At 46.2% G+C, this 19,904-nt stretch overlaps 1 protein-coding gene across 1 annotated transcript in view; it reads left to right on the forward strand.

Annotated features, from left to right (window-relative positions):
* Positions 1-19,904, forward strand: part of LOC133344260 (potassium voltage-gated channel subfamily KQT member 5-like) — a 479,339-nt gene that overhangs the window by 136,205 nt on the left and 323,230 nt on the right. The window lies entirely within an intron of this gene.

Genomic DNA, 19,904 nt, shown 5'->3' on the forward strand with positions numbered 1-19,904 from the left:
TTACATCAGTCCAAGGTGCTTAAGCAATGAACCCAGAGGTGTTAGGTAAATATTGACAAAATCGGGGTCCGAGTACGGAGGACAATGGAGCATCAGATGAAACCCAAATACACGATGCGATAACATTTCAAGCTCTGCAAAGATAGATTGCAGAATCCAATGCTGTACCTGCCCTCTTCTGGCTACAAACAGCACAATAGAACACCTGGCCACGTGTTGCCCTTTCAGAGTCTATAACTCACAATCGGATGGATACGAGTTCAATGCCTGGTCACACAGCCCATAACTCATCATCAGAGATTCAAAAGAGTACAACATTGTGATACCTGAACAGTGGTTTCCACATGAATATTCAGGCCCTCACCACGGGAATGTGGACTTTCAAACATTGGCCAGAATTTGTCAACGAACATGAAAACTACTGAAATTCTCATTCGATTACGCGGACACGCCAATTTCACTGAGAAGTCACGCTTAAACCCATTTATATACCCACTGTTGGATGAAGGCCTCGAATACGGGAGTTTTGACCGCACGTACCTTCAGTACATTGGTCAGTGCGGGTTGGCGAATGGGTGTCATCCGGGACCGGGTCAAATATCACTCGCCACTTGTGTTCACTGCAGCCAGGAGTGACGCAAGTAGCGTGGTTCATAGTGCGATGCACTAACCACAGCACCAATGCTCTACCCATCACCCCCAGTTGCTAACTACAGTGTGCGTGTGTATATATATACAGTATATTTCAATGCACAATTTAAATGCGCGGATGAAATGTGACATATCTCTTTAGATGGTAAGTCTTACTGCTGCGTGAACCAAGCTGCAGCGGCATAAGGACAAATGGAAAAAAACAAATTAGCATGGGCGGTTGGGCCTGACGACCTATTGAGAGAGAGAAAGAGCCAGGTGCCTCCGTGTCAATGGGAGTTTGACTCGTTTTCCATTTCTGCACGATTTTTTTCAAGGCCAACAACAACAACAATGGCACGCACGTCCCGCATAAGGGCCTGCACCTGCAACATATATTCCGAGTGTTCAATCACGGGGGGGGGGGGGGGTAGCGACGACGAGAGCGCGAGGAGAAGACACGCGCACGTCATTAACGCTTCGATACAACAACAACAAAACACACAGACCGACATCGCGCGCGCCATCTTTTCAGAATACAAAGGATTGGATGGAGCACATTTTGTTTGCGTTAATTCCCATGCCGTCAATCTAACCGCGGGGCAGTGAAATGGCGGTGGACGCCGGGGGTCGTTGGAGTGAGCAGCGCGGTGAGAAAATTGACAAAACATGGGAACGATGACATTTGGGTTCGGGGCAGGTGGCTGATTTCACGGGCGGAATTTTTGTCGTCGTTGTTTGTTGCTGCTGCTGGCAGTAGTCGTTGTGATTGCAGGTTAGGAATTATAATTTCAAGTTGTAAAGCACCCTCGATGCTCGGTTCTTTTGGTAAAGTCACGTAGGTAGAAAATAAAATAAAATTAATAAAATTAAAATCAAAATTAAAGCAAAAACCACGACGTTTCGATCGCCTGATGAAGACCGCTTGTGTTGCGATCGAAACGTCGTGGCTTTTTGCTTTTATTTAAAATTTTAATTTATTTGTAATTTTAATTTAATTTAATTTTAAATTTCTATCGACGTAACTTTACCGAATGAACCAAGAATATGAATTCCTGCGGTCACGAAAGTTTCAAGTCAAAATGTAATTTAGCACCCGCACCAATGTGACACACACACACCCTGGAGCACGACTTAGATTCAGCATCCTTCCTTAGCTCACAGATCCTATCACCACTCTGGGTGAGCTTGCTACCTCGTGAGGCACAGCACGAACAATATATCACGGGAAGAGGAATGCCTCATGTCACCGAAAGCGGGGAGAATTACAAACGCGCTTACAGAAACCCGGGATGTTTCTTATCTCGGCCATGGACACACAGATGTCCAAGGACAGCGACCGAAACAAGAGGAGGTCCTGGGAAACCCCAGGACAGGTGGCAACCCTAACTCAGTGAACCCCAGGTTTGGCTGTGACAGGCCGAATAACCTTAAATCCATACACCCTCCTCTGTCACCTGGATGACCCAACTTAGAAAGCCTCATGAAGGCAGGCAGAGCGAATGGATGGCGTGGATGTTTTAATCGTTGTATAACCGATCGCTCTCACAAGCCAAAATGCATATCCGTGGAATTGGCCAAAAATTGAAAAAGATAACCCCTCGTGAAGATATAGCCTTGAGACTCCGTGAGGCTTTGCTCGGTAAACACGCATATTTTTATATGAACAATGTTTCACACACCTGGGTATCATCAAAGTAAAATAAGTGGTACAAATATTATAAATGCGCAGTCTATATCTGTAGAGGTAAGTCAAGTGTGAAGCTATTGCTGCATGCAAAATACATGGCAAACGCTCATATGATAATATCGACAATCGCCGAGAATGTCACTCCACAGGGGGCGCATATTCTTCATCATGAATCAATCCGGCATTTAGTTTATAACCAGGCAGAAAGCACCCATGAGAATCAATGCGAGCGGTTGCCGAATGAGTCACCAACTCCCTTCCTCCCACAGCAATTTCGTGAATTGTTACAATTCAATATCGCGATTTGATTTTAAGAACGTATATTGTGTGTTTTGTATTTTTCATTGAATGTAGCGGCCTCGAGTGGCTGCGTGGGTACGTGTGAATCCATTATGTCTGATGACAAATAAGAGTCACCCATTAACTGGTGCCGGATAGAAACGTGCTGTAAAACAATGCAGCATGTGCCTACATTGAGCAACGCCCTCAAGGATGATAACCTTCACAATGCAATCACTTGCATGTAACAATGTAGCAGCAATTAAGAAAAAAATAATAAAAGCAGTCGAAATAATAAAAACACATGATACCATCCGAGTAAAACACCCAAAGCTCAATGACGACTTGGCAGGGACGGGATAAATGTCAAATGTAACACAGATGTGACATTTGGATTTAAAGCTTTCGCGACTGCAGGGATTCATATTCTTGGTTCTTTCGGTAAAGTCACGTAGAAGGGAGATAATAAAAGAATAAAAATATAACATAATACAATTTTCACGACGTTTCGGCCACAACACAAGCAGCCGTCCTCAGGTCAAGAAACGAGCTGTCGGAAAGACAGCGTCCTAATGCACACTGCTAAGCTGTGACATTATTCCGTGTGTGCTAAACCCCGAAGGCCTAAGAGGACGTGGAAAATGAAGTCTTGACTTTCGGAACACGGCTTAAGATTGTGAAATGGCTATCAATGAACGGAACGATCCGATGCTCCGCGATGAATAGAACATTATGATTCGCTTCCATGGAGCGGCAGCTGCAGCAGCAGCACATGACGACTGCTGATGTGAAATGACACGCGTGCTAAGAAGATGCCTGCTCGCAGCACGATCTACGTCATCCTCTTATGCCGGTTCGACGCAGGGTCCAGCTGTTGACACCAGTTACGTTAATCACGATCAGCTCAGGGAGTTGCAGCAATCGATCATGTTGGAGCCCCAATTTTACTGGTAGGAACCTCCTGGTTACACCAGCCCACAGGGGATTATTGTGTCCGTCCGTCCGTCGTGCAGGGAGGGGCTGGGTGTAGAGGGAGGGGAGGGGCTGGGTGGGGAGGGGAGGGTGGGGAGGGTGGGGCTGGGTGGGGAGGGGAGGGTGGGGAGGGGCTGGGTGGGGAGGGGCTGGGTGGGGGGTGGGAGGGGTGGGGCTGGGTGGGGAGGAGCTGGTCACCCCGTGGTGCCCTTATAAAACTCAACGTTTAACCTATTCACGCCGGCTTGTGCCCGCCCTCACAGTCGGCCATATTTGCGGAATACACCACGCCGCCGTTGACCCTGGCCATTGACCGAGCAACCCAACGTTACTACCAGCTCCCTCCGCAGGAATGTGTTTTATTAGTCTCGCACAGTCGCACCGAGGCTAGTATATATCGCAAGCTCCTCTCGTCTAATCACATCGTCGCTACGCTCACGGGCTCGAACGTTTAACGCTGTCGGGGCGCACTTCGTCTTCATAGTAGCACCTGTTTGCGATATGACGTCACTGCCCTTACATTGATATAAAACGTGGCACGTAAATGAAAGCATTTTCATGATACATTTAAACCGCGTTTAAATGCTTTTGTTCTTTTTACACTGTTGCTAAAAACCATGTATCATGGTGTTTGTCAACGAGGGGGGGGGGGGCAACTTGTAGCCATGGCCACCATAATCTTCCGTGCAATATACAACTCACGCGTCAAGAGATGATGAACCCCCCCTCCTTCGGTCGTGAGTCTCGGTGCGGTGCTAGCCCCCCCTCCCCCCACGCGTGGGCCGCGTTTACAAGCGCGTCAGCCCGCGTCATCAGCCGAGAGCGTGGCACGGCCAAGGCCTCTATCACTCTCTCTCGTTCCAGTCACCGGGGCGCGCCGTCAGTTGAGGCGTCGGGGAAATCTGGGCGCAGCAGTGGCGAGATGTTAACTACCTCGCCTGGTGTGCAGGAATTCGTGGGTTTGATCCCGACCCATGACACATGCTGTATATCTGGAGTTTGCGTGTCTCTTTTTCTCTCTCTCTCTCCCCGTGGTCGCGTGGATTTTTCTCTGGGTCCTCCGGCTTTCCCCCTCCGCGTTTAGGAACAGCACGCGTTTCGAGTATTTGGCTGCGAAACATTTCCACGTGACAAGCCGCTTCGTTGAGCTATTGTTTGCGGCAAGGTGTCTTCTGAAAAAGTTTTACATAGCTCAGTGGGCCTTACCTGGTAAAATAAAAAAAATAGTTTTTAGTGTAAAACGAACGATGGCGCTCAGGGACTTGCGAAACATTATTGCTTGAATTAAAATCACGGTTGTTGATTTACGTATTAAACTCGACCTTTTATTTTACCAGGTACGGTCCACAGAGCTTTAGAGCTCTTTTTCAGAAGTGACCTGGCCACAAATGGTAGCGCAACAAAGTGGCTCACCACGTGGACATTTATAGCAACCAAAACACTATAAAAGCACGTTTCAAAATATTTTTTAAAAGAAAAAACAGGAGGACCTGCAGAAAAATCCACACGCCCACGGAGAGAGCATGAAAACTACAAATATACAGCATGTGCCAGGGCCGGGATTGAACTCACCGCCTTTCTGTATGGCAGGCGAGGCGGTTAACATCTCGCCACCATGGCAGCCCATGTAAATATCGCGAGCGAAATAATAAATTTTCAATAAATTGATGAATCGATGCTTCATTACAACCCCCCTTAACATATACGCTCCACATCATTACATGGAACGGAGTGGTGGCGCGGCGGCTATGCGTCTAGCGGTTACTGCCTTGACTCTTCAAGATCGTCATGAGGTATAGAAATATCCTTCCCGAATCACACATTCACCAGAGCTTCACATTAGCTTTTGGAATGGCCCTGGAATATAATACTGTACTACTGAGCAACTTCGGAAGTCAATTCAATATCCCTCTCTTTATTCAAACACAGTCCTCCTTTATGATTTGTAATGAACGGTTCACCTCGTGGCAGTCAATTCATATTGTCATCGTTCTCAACCCTCAAAGCTGCAATTTGTCAATTTAAGTGACCGAACGAATTTGATGCACCGTCATATTCCTCCCCGCCCCAGGGATTTATTGATGGCCTGGCCGCGACCATCAATGCCCATGTGACAGGCGGGTTTATTCGTGGGATCGTCGCCTGGAGTTGAACCCGGTATCCGAGGGGTGCCGGCCGGCTCGGTGCTCCGACGTCTTCTAATTCCCCCCTCGTGCTCGCCAATCTCTTACATTTTTTAAGTGTTTTTTTTTATATTTTTTTATTTTTCACTAGCTAAGGCCTACTGAGCTATGTAGCTCTATTTCAGAAGCGACCTGGCCACAAATGAGAGCTTAACACAGTGGCTTATCGCGTGGAAATGTACAAGCAGCCAAATACTTTAAACACGTTTACTAATTGTGGAGGGGGAAACCAGAGGACCCAAAGAAAAATGCACACGACAACGGGGATAAACGTGCAAACATATAGGCGTGAGGGTCAGCATCGAACCCACTACCTCCTGTAAACCAGGCGAGCTAGTTAACATTTCACCACCGCGGCGCCCCTTTTAAAATCAGCAGCGGCTCTCAGTTGAAAATGCTCGTCCGTGTCTTGCTGCTGCCAGGTACAGCGCATCAACCTCTGCGAGTGAACGTAGCAGCATACTGATTCACCCCCGCTAATTAAACCCATCCCCTGGGCTGAAGCCAGAATTGAAATTCTGCAAATCCACTTTGCCGGCCCACCACTCTCCCTTACCACCCCAGCACCTGCAGAGCAGCGAATGTGATCGCAATTGCTGTTGCTAACACTGCCATAATTGTTTGCAGTTTAAATAAAAAAAACCCATTGGTTCTTAATAATAGAGCGGACCTACTGAGTAGCTTTTAAAAACAGTGGTTTGCAAGAGAGCTCGTAATGGAGATTTTTTTCCACGATATTTATGGCCATCATGGCCATTTCAGCCCATAATTGCCATCTCTAGCTTCTCAACAGCTTCATAGTCGGCATGCATCACTGAATCAGTTTGCTTCGGGTTTAATTTTAAAAGCAAAACATAATCAATACGGCATTGGACAAACATGTCAAGCAGGTTGAGGTCAAGAGGTCATGATGGTCATTGCCTCTGTTGTCATCACATATTGTCATTGCTTCTTCCATTCTTCTAGATCGATTGTCAGATCCCAAGCAAGATCCTCTGAATAAACCAGGAGCCTTGAGCCTCAGTGGGACTTACCTGGATAAATACAATAAATTACTGTCATTTTATTATCTGAGTATACCCATCAGCCAGCCGCGAGGTGGATGTTAATGTCGTTTTCGCATCGCTAGCAAAATTACATCATTGTGCGTCGCTGTCAGAAGGTCAATTGGCAACGTTGAAAATTGTCCACAGTACAAATTGCAAGTAAAAAACAACAATACCAACAACAGATGTTGCTACACTCTCACAACTACGGCTCTGGCCTTTAAATCTCAAATGATAAATGTACGTCTAGAGACGAGCGTTGAGAAAATTCACCGCTATTCCAGCTCGCGGAATGAGCTGCCTTTGCAGACACACACGGATCGGTGTGCGGAGACATTGCGGCTGGGATCAGAAACAAGGGGCCTGAATCACATAGCGTATGATCCAGAACATTGACAGATTTGTGTTTTCTGTTACATTTTTACGAAAATAAAACAAAAATGAAGATTTCCCCACCCCCCTATTCACGAGGGAAGTTTCTGTGTCGATTGCAGAACGGGTGGAGCCCCGCGACGCAAAGAAGTGGCACAATTGCGGTGAAAATTAACCACGGAAATCGGGCTCAAGAACCGATACTTATTATAAAACGTGCATCAAAGAGTTTATTTCTCCATACTCTTAGTTTTTTCGGTAAAGTCACATAGATAAAAAAAAAAAAAATCACGACGTTTGCTGCATCAAATCTGGCTGTGACGGTCCCACCTGATGACGGAGACTTGTGTTGCCTCCGAAACGTCGTGATTTTTATTTTATTTTTTCTTTATTTTAATTTCATTTTTTACCTACGTGACTTTACCGAAAGAACTAAGAGTATGAATCCTTGCAGTCACGAAAGCTTCAAATCTAGAATTGATTTCTCCACTTAAAAAGGATCGTTTAATTAAGCAGCATCAGCCTCCTGCAGCAATGTTTCCCGGCAGCATTTGTTTGAGCAGGCAAATCATGACGTCATTACATGCAAACGTTCGATCCGAGTTTGTTGCTTCGACAAATGCCGCTGGGAAATGGTGATCCACAAAGGCCACTAAAACGTTGTTCTATTACGTCTATAGTCTACGTGGTGAAACAGATCCTCGTTTGTTTGGCTGTTATTTTATTGCACGCATTTGATTGCTCCGGTGCGTAATTCCATTCGTATGAGTTTAACACGGAGGCTTTCGCGAACCATATTATTCATGATAAAGGTTCTTGGGTTAGATCGCGTAAGTATAAATGCGTCTAAACCCTCCACCACCCGACACAGCCAAATCAAAAGAGCATTTGTCACGTAAACAAAACGCCAAAGAGTTGCTACTTCAGCCCACCGGTGTGTTGGAGAGTGAATCCACGACATTTACAATCTTGTAAATATTTGGCGATTTGTTTACTGATTGTCAGTGTCGGGTGGTGGAGGGTTCCGACACATTTATACTTACGCCATTCTTATAACTTCACTGCTGCAGGTCACGTGCAACCCCCATGCTATTGCCAGGTTTGCATACATGGTACTGGAATCGTGGGTACTTTTGACGCCATCCCCGACTACCGGAGTTTGGTAATTGTTGTTTTCATTAATCATTAAGAAACTGCCTCATGTAAACGAGTTTTATTGACCACTGAGATGCAGTATATAATTTGTTTTACATCAGAGGATACCTGGGTATTGTAAATGCGAGCTGTTTGATGTATTACAATGGTGCGTTAGGAGTCAATTGAGAGGCAATTATGGAAATAAATCTCCGGGTTTAACAAACGTAATTCCTATGTTTAACATCGACCGGTGGCCCGGTGATCCGACATCCATCGCTATGGCAAGGGAGATTAGAGTGCGGACGCGCCAAATAAATATATGACGCATGAAAAACTTAAAGTTCAAGAGGAGTAAACTATGTCAGGCAAGTGTGGTATCACGTGAAGAATAAAAACCGCATTAGCAGTGAAAATTGGTTATGGTTTTACACTGCAGTAACGCCTTTCCCCCAGTCAAATTGAAATGCAGCCAAAATAATTTGTGAAGATTATATATTTTTTTCAACTTAAAATAGCAATTCAAAAAAAGTCGACCCCTTTATTTTTCCGAAACCGTTTCGCACATTCAAACATTGCGCAAGCTGGTGCAAGCCGTGCGCTTTGTTCAATGATCGTCGCATTCGGTGCCAAGTCTGCCATTGGCCGCCATGTATTCTGCACCGAACACAGTGCACGTGGCAGCCTTGTTGCTTACCAACCCGATATTCTTCTCAATCTTGGGCATTGCCAGGTGTGGATTATTCATTCAATTACTAACGCCAGGTTTTCTTCTGCTGACATTCCAGCTTGCCAGGACCTCTCTCCATCGCGAATCGAAGTAAGAAAGTGTTCCCGTCGACAAGCATAGGGTCTCCTTTCCAATTTGGGGACGCGAGAGATTGCATCCACGTGCACGCACGCAAAATGGCGCTGGCACGCAACGTAACATTAATGTCGCAAATGTAAAAAACAAAACACCTCTTTGTTATTATTTTGTTTCCTAAGAAAAGTGTTGGTGCACTGGTTTGCGATGAACCCCAGAGCGCCTGCGCACGATTCCCAACCACGGCTAGAGTCCGGTCCACAGCTGACATCAGTGAAGAGTGACGTCTCACCCAGGACCTGGGCTCCCCACCTCCACCAAGAAGCACCGACCGGCATGGTGAAGTATGCAGTGCCGGATTATCCTGGTAGCAAAAGTAGCTACATATGTAGTAGCTACGGGTCCCGCACTTTCAAGGGCCCCGCGCTAAATGGTTTCAAGCTATCAATTACGGTTCAGTGGTTCTGCACTTGCTCTATTACTATAGTGCTACACTGCCTTCAACTTTTATGAACGACTGGGTGTTTAAGGTTAGAGATTTGTCGTATTATCTGGTTGTATAGCGAATGAAAAAACTACAATTACTTTACTATGCAAGTTAAAAATTGATGTTTTAATATTTACGTGTTTTTTTAATTTTATTTAGGGCCCCTTTATACCATATGCTACATGCCCCGCACGAGCTTCATCCGGCACTGAAAGCATGGCAAAACAATCCCCATGACTCACATGGCATGGGGAGGCTTTCATCCAAGCGCGTATTAACAACAGATTGTACATTAAAACATTGCTGTCAATTTTGCCCAAAAACTCCAGACATGGGCATTGGTGCTGGACGTGTGGGTATTTTTTCAGTGTAACGTTCAAAATTTGGCCAATTTGAACCTTGACCCTTGCAAATTAATTTGAAGTGCTGCCTCTGCGGGTGGACAAATGGAGTTGACACATTTCACACTCAGCGAGGGCACCGAGAGTGTACCGCAATAGGCAGCGGACCGGCAGTCCTTGCGCACTGAAGTCATTGGCAAAGGAGAGTGCGGAGTTGTACGCCTTTTGGCGTCACCTGGTCCAACACCAGGGTGAGACTGGGCTCTAAGAAAAGTTGTCTCGGGTGTGGGCCAATCAATTTCAAGGACAGTGCATACATTATCAGAGTTGTGTTTTTTGTTTGCATTCCGACCGCAGGTATTGCTGTCAATGCAAACATGACTCCTTGTAAAAAAAAGGTGTCAGTTTTGTTGCCAGATAAAAGGGTAAAAAAAAATCAATTATCTAATTTTGCTACTGGCAAAGGAGGTTCCAATGGTGCGGAAGACGGTTACATTCGTACGGAATGCGCCACAATGAAGCAAGGGAGCTGGTGTAGCAGAGTGACGTCAATCACGTTGCTTTGTTCTTCCCGATCTTCGAGTCGAGCACTCTGGAAGGGGCTGTTCTTGAAAATGTTTTCATGTTAAAAGTCCTGTCCGCACACAATTATCTTCGGTGGGCTTGGTCAATGTTATTTGGGACGTGCTGGCGAAACGTGCGGCGTTTGCTCGAGAAAATAATGTTATTGTTGGTGGACAACGATTGGAAAAATACTGAAATAATGTGCACAATTGGAACGTACATACTCTATTTCAAATGGTGAAGTAAGAGGGTTAGTGGGTGAGTAGGAGTGCATATCACAGCTCTCGCATGTGGATCACAAATGTGGACATCGACAACGAAAATAGAACAAAAGCTGAAAAATTTCACAAATAACCATGGGGAGATGGAGTCTTGGGATAACACTGAGAGATGGAATGAGAAAGACATGGATTAGGGAACGCGTGGAAATGAAAGAGATCTCGTATTGACTGCGAAAGAGTGTAAGCAGACTTGTAAGCAGACAAACAGGGGCGCCTGGTATGCAGGAGGTCGTAAGTTTGATCCTGACCCTGATGCCTGTATATTTCGAATTTTCATGTCTTTCTCTTCGTGGTCGCGTGGATTTTTCTCTAGGCCCTGCTAGTTTTTTCCGCTCAAAATTTGGAATAAAAATGCGTTTAAGAGTATTTTGGCTATACTCTTTGGTTCTTTCGGTAAAGTCACGTAGGTAGAAAAATAAAATAAAAAATAACATATCACGACGTTTCGATCGCAGCACAAGCGGTCGTCCTCCGGCGGACAAAATAGTCCAGCAGTTGAACTGCTGAACCAGGAATAAACCAGGAAGAAACTCCACTGTGTTTCTCCCTGGTTCAGCAGTGGAATAAACCAGAAATAAACTCCACTGTGTTTCTCCCTGGTTCAGCAGTTCAACTGCTGGATTATTTTGTCCGCCTGAGGACGACCACTTGTGTCGCGATCGAAACGTCGTGATATATTATTTTATTTTTCTACCTACGTGACTTTACCGAAAGAACCAAAGAGCATGGATTGACTGCAGTCACGAAAGCTTCAAATCAAGTTAGTATTCTGGCTGCAATAAATATCCACACAATAAGCCACTTTGTCGAGCTATAACGTGTGACCAGGTCGTTTCTGAAGAGCTATATCGTTCACTGGACCTTACCTAGTAATATAAAACAAAAAATGAGTCTTTAGTTTTACTTGGGCAGGACCAATCACTGGAATGAATGGTGGGTGGTGGTACCAGCCTGGTAATGGCATGTGAACCGAAGAGAGGAAAGCGTGGCCGAAAGGCGACCACCACCACCACCACGGAGATGGAGTGATGGGATCAGCTCCTGTGCACAAGCGGGATGGATTGTGACATCAAAAGTCCGCGAGGGTTGTCAATGGGCACGTGGTGGAGGCCTTCATCCAGCATGGCTGCGGTGAAGAGGACGATGACAGTGGATGGCAAGAGCACTACCATCTCGGTGAAATCTGCTGGAATTTCCTGGTAATGTGTACAATACACAGAGTATTCCGCTGCTGCTGCTGCTGCGTTGGCTGGGTGCTCGTGTAGAGAATGTGGATTACAACACCATTGCGTAGGTTTTCATGGTTGCGCTGTTGCGTAGCTCTCTCTCTCTCGAGGGTGTGTGGTTGCTTTTGGTTGTTCGACACCATATCCGACGTTTCGCTCCAGCAACTGAACCAAGCAAGCGCCTTGCTCTCTCCCTCGATCGTGAAGTGTTGCCTGCTGCTGCTGCTATTGACAGCTCTTGAAGCCGATTGGCTCAGCTCTCGAACGTATGGCAGGCCGGCCAACGTTGTATTTGTAGTAGAGTTACCCACTCGATGTTCACAAACTGGGAGAGCTAATCGTTGACAAGGTTTTCCCGCTCAAACTAACGGTCAGGGTCTCACAAGTTGTGAGAGCTGACCGTAAACAAGGTTTTCCCGCGCGACCTAACGGTCAGGGTCAGATAGGGTGAATTGGGATTCTAAAGCAGATTGGGAACGACCAATCACAGGGTTCCACAAGGTGGCCGGGGATTGGACAACCCGGCCACGAACAAGTATAAAGCCAGAGCGCTCAGAGCTCTCGGGGAGTTCGACTACACGAAGACCCAAGACGGCGGAAGAAGCCTAGGACCCTGGACCAAGCCCTCCAGCCCTTATAAGGGCTAGGGTTCAGAGTAACCAGTGGTCGGGGAGACATCTCCCTAGGTCCAGTCAGAGGACATTGAAAGAGCGGGATATTAAGTAGCCTGTAGGGTGCGGAGGCTTGTACGTTCTGAGTGTAACGGGTGAGGGGACCGTATACCCCTCAGTGCATAGGGACTGTGTTCATAAGACGAATAAAAGTGTGTGCTACAAAAGACGTTGAAGAGTCCGTCTGTACAACATTACATATTTGCTGATTTACGTCGGGATTTGTCCTTAAAGCATCACCTCCCCGGGACATTTTTTTCCCAGTACACGGAGCGAAGCATCGGACATCATTTCAAACAAACACCGCTCTAGAACGTGAAACCACCTCGCACGGCTGTCCAGTATCGTTTCAATCAGAGACAATCTTAAGAGTTTATCCCTCACGATGACAGAGCTGCTTGTTCACCAAGGAAGGTGATTCTCAAATAACCAGGCTGTTCGTTCATTTTCAAGCTGCTCACTGTTCAAACATGATTTGAAGCTTTCGTGACTGCAGGAATTAGTCTTTGGTTCTTTCGGTAAAGTCACGTAGAAAGAAAATAAATTGAATAATAGAATACGACGTTTCGATTGCAACACAAGCAGTCGTCATCAGGTAGAACTAAATTTGAGAGAGAGAGAAAACACAGACACGGAGACACACAGACAGACACACAAGCAGAAAGAAAGAGACAACACAGACACACAGTCTCTGTGTGTTGCAATCGAAACGTCGTATTCGATGATTGAATGTATTTTCTTTCTCCGCGACTTTACCGAGAGAAGCAAAGAGCTGCTCACGGTTAGCGTTTTGAAATTTCCCGCGTGGAAGGAGTCGAGAGGAGTTGGAATTTTATTTTTAATAAATCGCTGCGCTTAAAGTCGACGGAGGCACTAGTTGGGCTGACGGGGTCAACTGAACTCGGACCAGCAAGCGATCAGTAAGCGATCAGTAAGCAATCGCCAAACACCCGCGTTGTGCGCAAGGCGCCCTGTGGCAGGACGCAGGTGCGGGCAATTAGCGAGGAGTCACGGCAGACGTCAACATTAAAGGGGGCATCTGAAGCCTTCAAAGGTTTGGAATACGTTCCGCAAAACCGAGCGGCGCACTCACCGCGGGCCACTTTCAAATCGTGTGGTCTACACCGCAATGTTTATCTCAAGAAATGTTCAGGGTTATCGTGAGCCGATGCTCAGCACTGGCACTGTGCTCACTTCGACAGCCAGTGCTGAGCACGTGGTGGAATTCCAACGTTCCTGTGGTGGAAATCGGCTCACCTGTGTGACAATTCGTACGGCAAGGTGGACTTAGCAATGTTTTGTGCGCATATCGAGGTTAGTAAGCCATTCAATAGCCTCTGTGGAGAGGCTTGGCGGAATTCCAAGTGGTTGACGAATGATCAATTAAAATGCATCCCGGAGATCGTAATACATGCATCCAACTGCACGCGCAAGAAATCGATGTTTTTTTTTTTAATTTGTGCATTCCGTGTACATGCAGCCACTGCAGGCCCGCTACATTTTTGCCACGGTGCTGAGCAAGCGCCTGAGACCAATTACTTTAGCAGAACATCTCATGGGAATTAGAATAATAGTAGTCTAAAGATGAGCCCAGGCCCGATTGTCTCACTCGTCGGCACCACGTGTGAGGTGGCCTTTGGCAGCTTCAATTTCTCTACACTTGGGTCAAGAGCAGTGAATTATGTGATAGCCGTGCGCAATAAGTGGGGTTTATCAAGGAATTCACTTAAATTTTCCGTATAAAATAATTCGATTTCGACTCTGGCTCATGGACTAAAAGGACACCTTTTATCATTGTCAAACCACGGATATGGCTTCGGCCTCCAGTTTCAACAGACTCTACCGCAGGCAATGCACACGTGTTTTTAGAATAACTGTCTCTGCATTGAGAAATGTGAATTTGAGTTATGTAACTTCTAAGGTCAATGAATTGGGTGAACATGTCGACAGTCCTTGCCTTGCATTGCCACTTATCCTGGAAGCAAGCAACTGACAGAGTTAGGTATTTAAATGTAAACTATAATGATAATAAATACACTAAGCAGTCTACACAGCAATCAATAGATACAAACATGGCAGACAATACAATGTGAATTAGTACAGTGTCTGGATGTAACCATATTTCAAGACACTCTACAAAAACAACGGGCATATTGGTTGTATATCTATATCTTTTATACTAGAGGAATCCGATGAGCTGTGAAGCTCCTTGACAAATGTCCAGGAGGACTGGGTCAGAATAGTTACAACAACATACAATACAAAAACACGATAGGAGTGCAATCAAGTCACACAAAAAATACATTTTTGTATTCTACCAGGTAAATCTCAATGAGCTATTAGCTTTTTTTTCAGAAGCGACCTGGCCACAAATGATAGCTCAGCGAAGTGGCTTATGTGGGAATTTACAGCAGTCAAATAATCTAAAGGCATGTTTCTAAATGTGGAAGGAAAAGCCGGAGGGCCCGAATAAAAAAAAAACACGCGACCACAGGGAGAATTCCAAATATACAGGCGTTGGGGTCTGGGTCGAACCTCTGTGTGCCAGGCGAAGAAAATAACATCACGCCACTGTGATAACAGCCATAGGCAATGGAGAAGAGGCAGTTCTTGAGCGTGGACTTGAAGAACAGTTGGGCAGCGCCGAATCAGCAGAGCTCCCACAGAACGCACTCGCACGCCACAAGACTTTAATTAATCCTTCAGCTAACGCAGCAGGTGGTGTGCAGACTCCCCCCCCCCCCAACACCAATTACTGCAATGTTAAACCACAATGAACTTTCAATTCATTCCAAACATAATGATTATTTAATGATGTCGTGTGGCGTACGCGACAGTGGGTAGGATAGAGACTTTAATATCTGCAAATTGGGCTGCATGAGGGGGTACCGTGAGTGCCAGGATATAAAAAACTATAATTTGGATTGGCCCGCACGGTAATTGCGCATTTGTCCGAGATTTTACAAAAGCCTCCTCCTCCTAATTAACTTCTGTGGCTTTATATTTGACTCCATTGTTTTTCTTTGAAGGAATAATAATCCAATTGTGTTATTGGCATCGACACTCAAATAATACAGCGTTCACTTCAGTCCCCCCCCTCTCCCCACAACGCAGCACAGGAGTTGGAAGTGATTTTCGAGGTACTTGAGTGACATTCTCGAATCGCCCATCCTGTGCAGCCGACAGACTGCACTCTGAATTATTGCGGAGCGATTTACTTACCGACTGTCTGCGGGTTAAGTCCTCACAGCTGAGACCGACCGCCTGACATACCAATAAAAAAAAATCACATTTTATTGATGCCTTTTTTTTGCATTGATCCATGGTAAGGGAACGTGGATTAGTCGCAGGAGGGATGCCTCTCCATTGTGTGACGGTCAGCACACCGGCACTTGCAAACCAGAGGTCGCCAGGTTCGATCTCTTGTCGCGGAAGCTGAACGTTTCTTAAATAACCTCCAGCCCACCCCGCCTGTGTCCACCCAGCAGTGTCGATGGGTGCACCAGTGAAGACAATCGGCAGGTCACGTGTGGTGGGGTAAAGTGTGGTTGCTCCCACCTCTGGGCGCCACGGTTTGCGAGATGTTAACGACATCTCCTGAGATACAGGAGATCGTGGGTTCCATCCTGACCCTGATTTGGAGTTTGCACGTCTCTCTCCCCGTTGTCGCGTGGATTTTTCTCCGGGTCCTCCGGGTTTTCCCCCTCAACATTAAGAAACACGCGTTTAGAGTAGATTTGGCTACTATCAATTCCCACATTATAAGCCACTTCCGTTGAACTATCATTTGTGGCCAGGTCGCTTCTGAAAAGAGCTATACAGGTCAATAGGCATTACCTGGTAAAATGAAATACATCTTCTTGGTTCTTTCGGTAAAGTCACGTAGAAGAGAAATAATAAAATAATAAAAATAAAACATAATAAAATTAATCTCACGACGTTTCGACCACAATGCAAAGCAGCCCTCCTCAGGTGAAGAACAGGTCTGTCGGGGAGACAGCGTCTGAATGACCTGAGGACGACTGCTTGCGTTGTGGCCGAAACGTCGTGAGAATTATTTTATTATGTTTTATTTGTATTATTTTATTATTTCTCTTTTACATGACTTTACCAAAATAACCAAGAAGATGAATCCCTGCAGTCACGAAAGCTTTAAATCGAAATGAAATACATCGTTTAGTTTGACAAGACATCTGATCAGTGTGGATGAGAAGGCCATATGAACCTCGTGGCGGTACCCTGGGGTGGACCATAGTACCCCGGCTCTCGCATAATGTCCGTGATGCAGTAATTTTTAGTCTGTTGATGATCGGCGATGCGGCAATCGACTCATCTCGACGAGCTGTACACGATGCACCACCACGGTGCGTGCGAGCGTTTAGGGTTTCAGCGCAATCGTCCTCGCTGCGTTTCGACATCGCGGAGTGGCACCACTGATTTCGGATTGATTGGTACCCCAGTCGCGGAGTTAAGCACACCCCTGGAAAAATAGTGTCCCAGAAATAAAATATTTAATTGCCTCGGCCATAAGGATCAAGTACTCTCGAGGAGAACAGATGTCTTCCCAGAGCTTCTTCTCGTGGAGGTCATTAGTCCACCTGTGGCATGAGTAAGAACTTTCAGGGCTGCACCTCTATACCTTGAAGTAGAGGGCTTGGGACTCCAACATAGCATCTGAGAGGCATTAGGCCGCGTAGTTCTCACCAGCAAATCACACCACCCGGGTTGTACCGAGAAATCAATCTGTTCTGGGAAATATCTGCGGCTTATGGGTTTTATTACAAACTAAAAAAAATGGGTGAAAGTACAAGGAAGTTGTTTTTTGTACATTAATCAACACAGTCATTATCCAAGCCCACGTCGCATATTGGAATCTTCATAATGTACTACAATACTGAGATTCATAATTTATACTCGTCAAAAGGTACGCACGAGAAACTAAAAAAAAATAATTAATGGCAGGGGCTTTCGCAAAGTTAAACAGCAACGGCAAATACTTCATCAGCGCTCATAAATCATAGACCAACGAGAAGCTCGCGGCTCGCTGCGCTGCAATAACGAGCCCAAGTCACTAATTACGCGGTAAATCTCCAGGAGCATTCATTTGTAACAAGTTCCTGCCCAATTAGGCATCGTTAATCTTACGGGAAGCCGACTGGAGTGGATGGTGGAGGCGTTCGCAAGTCCACATTTGGAGCAACGCTGATGGCATTACACCTGCCAAGCCCTCCCGCAGTAAATCAGCGTAACAGGACACGAGTGAAATAAAAAGTTAACTCCATTGCACCGGACCTGCTGCTGCAGTTTAGAGTTGTCGAGACCCCGAGGGGAGTGTGGCCGGCGTGATCAACTTAGCAAAATCCTGGACACCTTTGTCTTATCTTATTTAATATTTATAAAGCGCCTTTCGCTGAAGCCGATTAAAATAGTTGCAACAAAATATACAACGGAATACAATAAAAAAAACAAGCACGTGGATGGCAGGGGCGTGCAAGGGCTGAGGAATGAGTGACCGGGAAGGAGCGGAGGGACGACGAGAGGGCAGAGGAAGTGAAGGGGCAATGGAGTAGAGGTGAGCTGGAAGAGAGGAACGCGAAGGGGTTAAGAGGGAGAACGAGAGAGAGCGAGAGAGAGAGCGAGCGAGAGAGTGAGCGAGAGAGTGAGCGAGAAAGTGAGCGAGAGAGTGAGCGAGAGGTGTGGGTTTTACATAAAGCTAAGTTAAAAAATGTAAAAATAAAATTACGAAATGATGAACGAAGCAAAGTGCCGAATACACCGAGCATCTTCTTGTTTCCACTGATCGTAAAAAATAGAGGGAGGGGGAGGGAGGAAGGGAGGGGGTGAGGGAGGAAGGGGGGGAGGAAGGGAGGGAAGGGAGGGAGGGGGGATTTGCGTGAATCGTAGGAGCCAGATGAGAACCCTCCATTGAGCACGGGGCGTTGTTGGGGTGCACCACCGTGCGTGGCGTGGGCGGAAAGAGACACACAGACGTCCGCGCTGTCGCACGCGGTGCGTGGGTGAAGCCGAGACGCGGTGCGTGGGTGAAGCCGAGACGCGGTGCGTGGGTGAAGCCGAGACGCGGTCACAATCGGTCCCCGCTCACGCTCGCACGCTGCCCACATTGTGACAGAATTAGTGAATTTGCAGAGGAGGCCATCACTCGGTTAAAATCATCAGACGGTGGATACAGTTGAGCGCGAGGTGGCAACTCAACGTTGGAGTTCCATCTTTCAATACACATAAAGGCTCATAACCTCCGTACGTGTCCAACATGCGAAAGGCACTACACGTATTGAAATGTGATTTGAGGATAACTGTTGATTACGATTGTTGTTGATTATGATGACAATGATAACTGAATGGATGGTTGAATGGTGATTAAATTATTGATGACTGCTGACGATGATGATAATTTATGGATTGGAGTATTGTGGTGGTTGTGGTGGTAATCATGATTGGTTGTTAGTAATGACAGGGACGGCAACTACAATGATTGCTTCATCAGATGGCGATTGGGCAATACTTGAATAGCTCTTGATAAGCAGGATCGATGGATGGATGGATAGATGGAGGTGCTGTTGGTGATGATAATGATGATGCCATCAATGCCATTGACTCCCAATGAAAATCTCGACAAAACTTAATAATGCGTGACTGTAAGAAATGGACCCAGGTCTCCATTGCATATTTAACTCATCCGCCGTGCACTCTCCCACGGTTGAAACAAAGGAAACCAAACTTAATAAAATAAACTTCTCCTGCCAGTTTCCCCCGCTCGTACCCTTCGCAGCAACAGATCTCTCTCTCTCTCTCGTCTTTTTAGGAAAGCGGTTTTAGAGCGGACACTGCCTCCTCTGGCTCGGAAAATTGGCTGGTGACTTCAACGTACGTCAACGTTGGGAGAAAAAAAAATCTAGCGGTGTTTTACTCCACCATAATAAGGCATACATTAAAACGCGGCCCCGAAACTAAAAGCTATCGAGTGGCACTGCCAGAGTAAACAGTGGAAGACTGGCCAAGAGACCAGTGTGCGTGGCAGAGAAAACCACACTTCGTTTAATTAACTTAGTGGCCATGCCAAGAGCTGGCACAAAGAACGAGAAAAAAAATCCCAAGATGGATCAGACCTCCATAATTCTAACGGTCACGACTTCATGACTTTATTTAGTGAAGGGAAATGCGTGTGCGAATCGATGTGAAGTCCCCACTGCTTCGGCTCCACT

This window comes from Lethenteron reissneri, chromosome 19, assembly GCF_015708825.2.
Source record: "Lethenteron reissneri isolate LAM-NWPU_2019-01 chromosome 19, ASM1570882v1, whole genome shotgun sequence".
NCBI classification, from domain to species: domain Eukaryota; kingdom Metazoa; phylum Chordata; class Hyperoartia; order Petromyzontiformes; family Petromyzontidae; genus Lethenteron; species Lethenteron reissneri.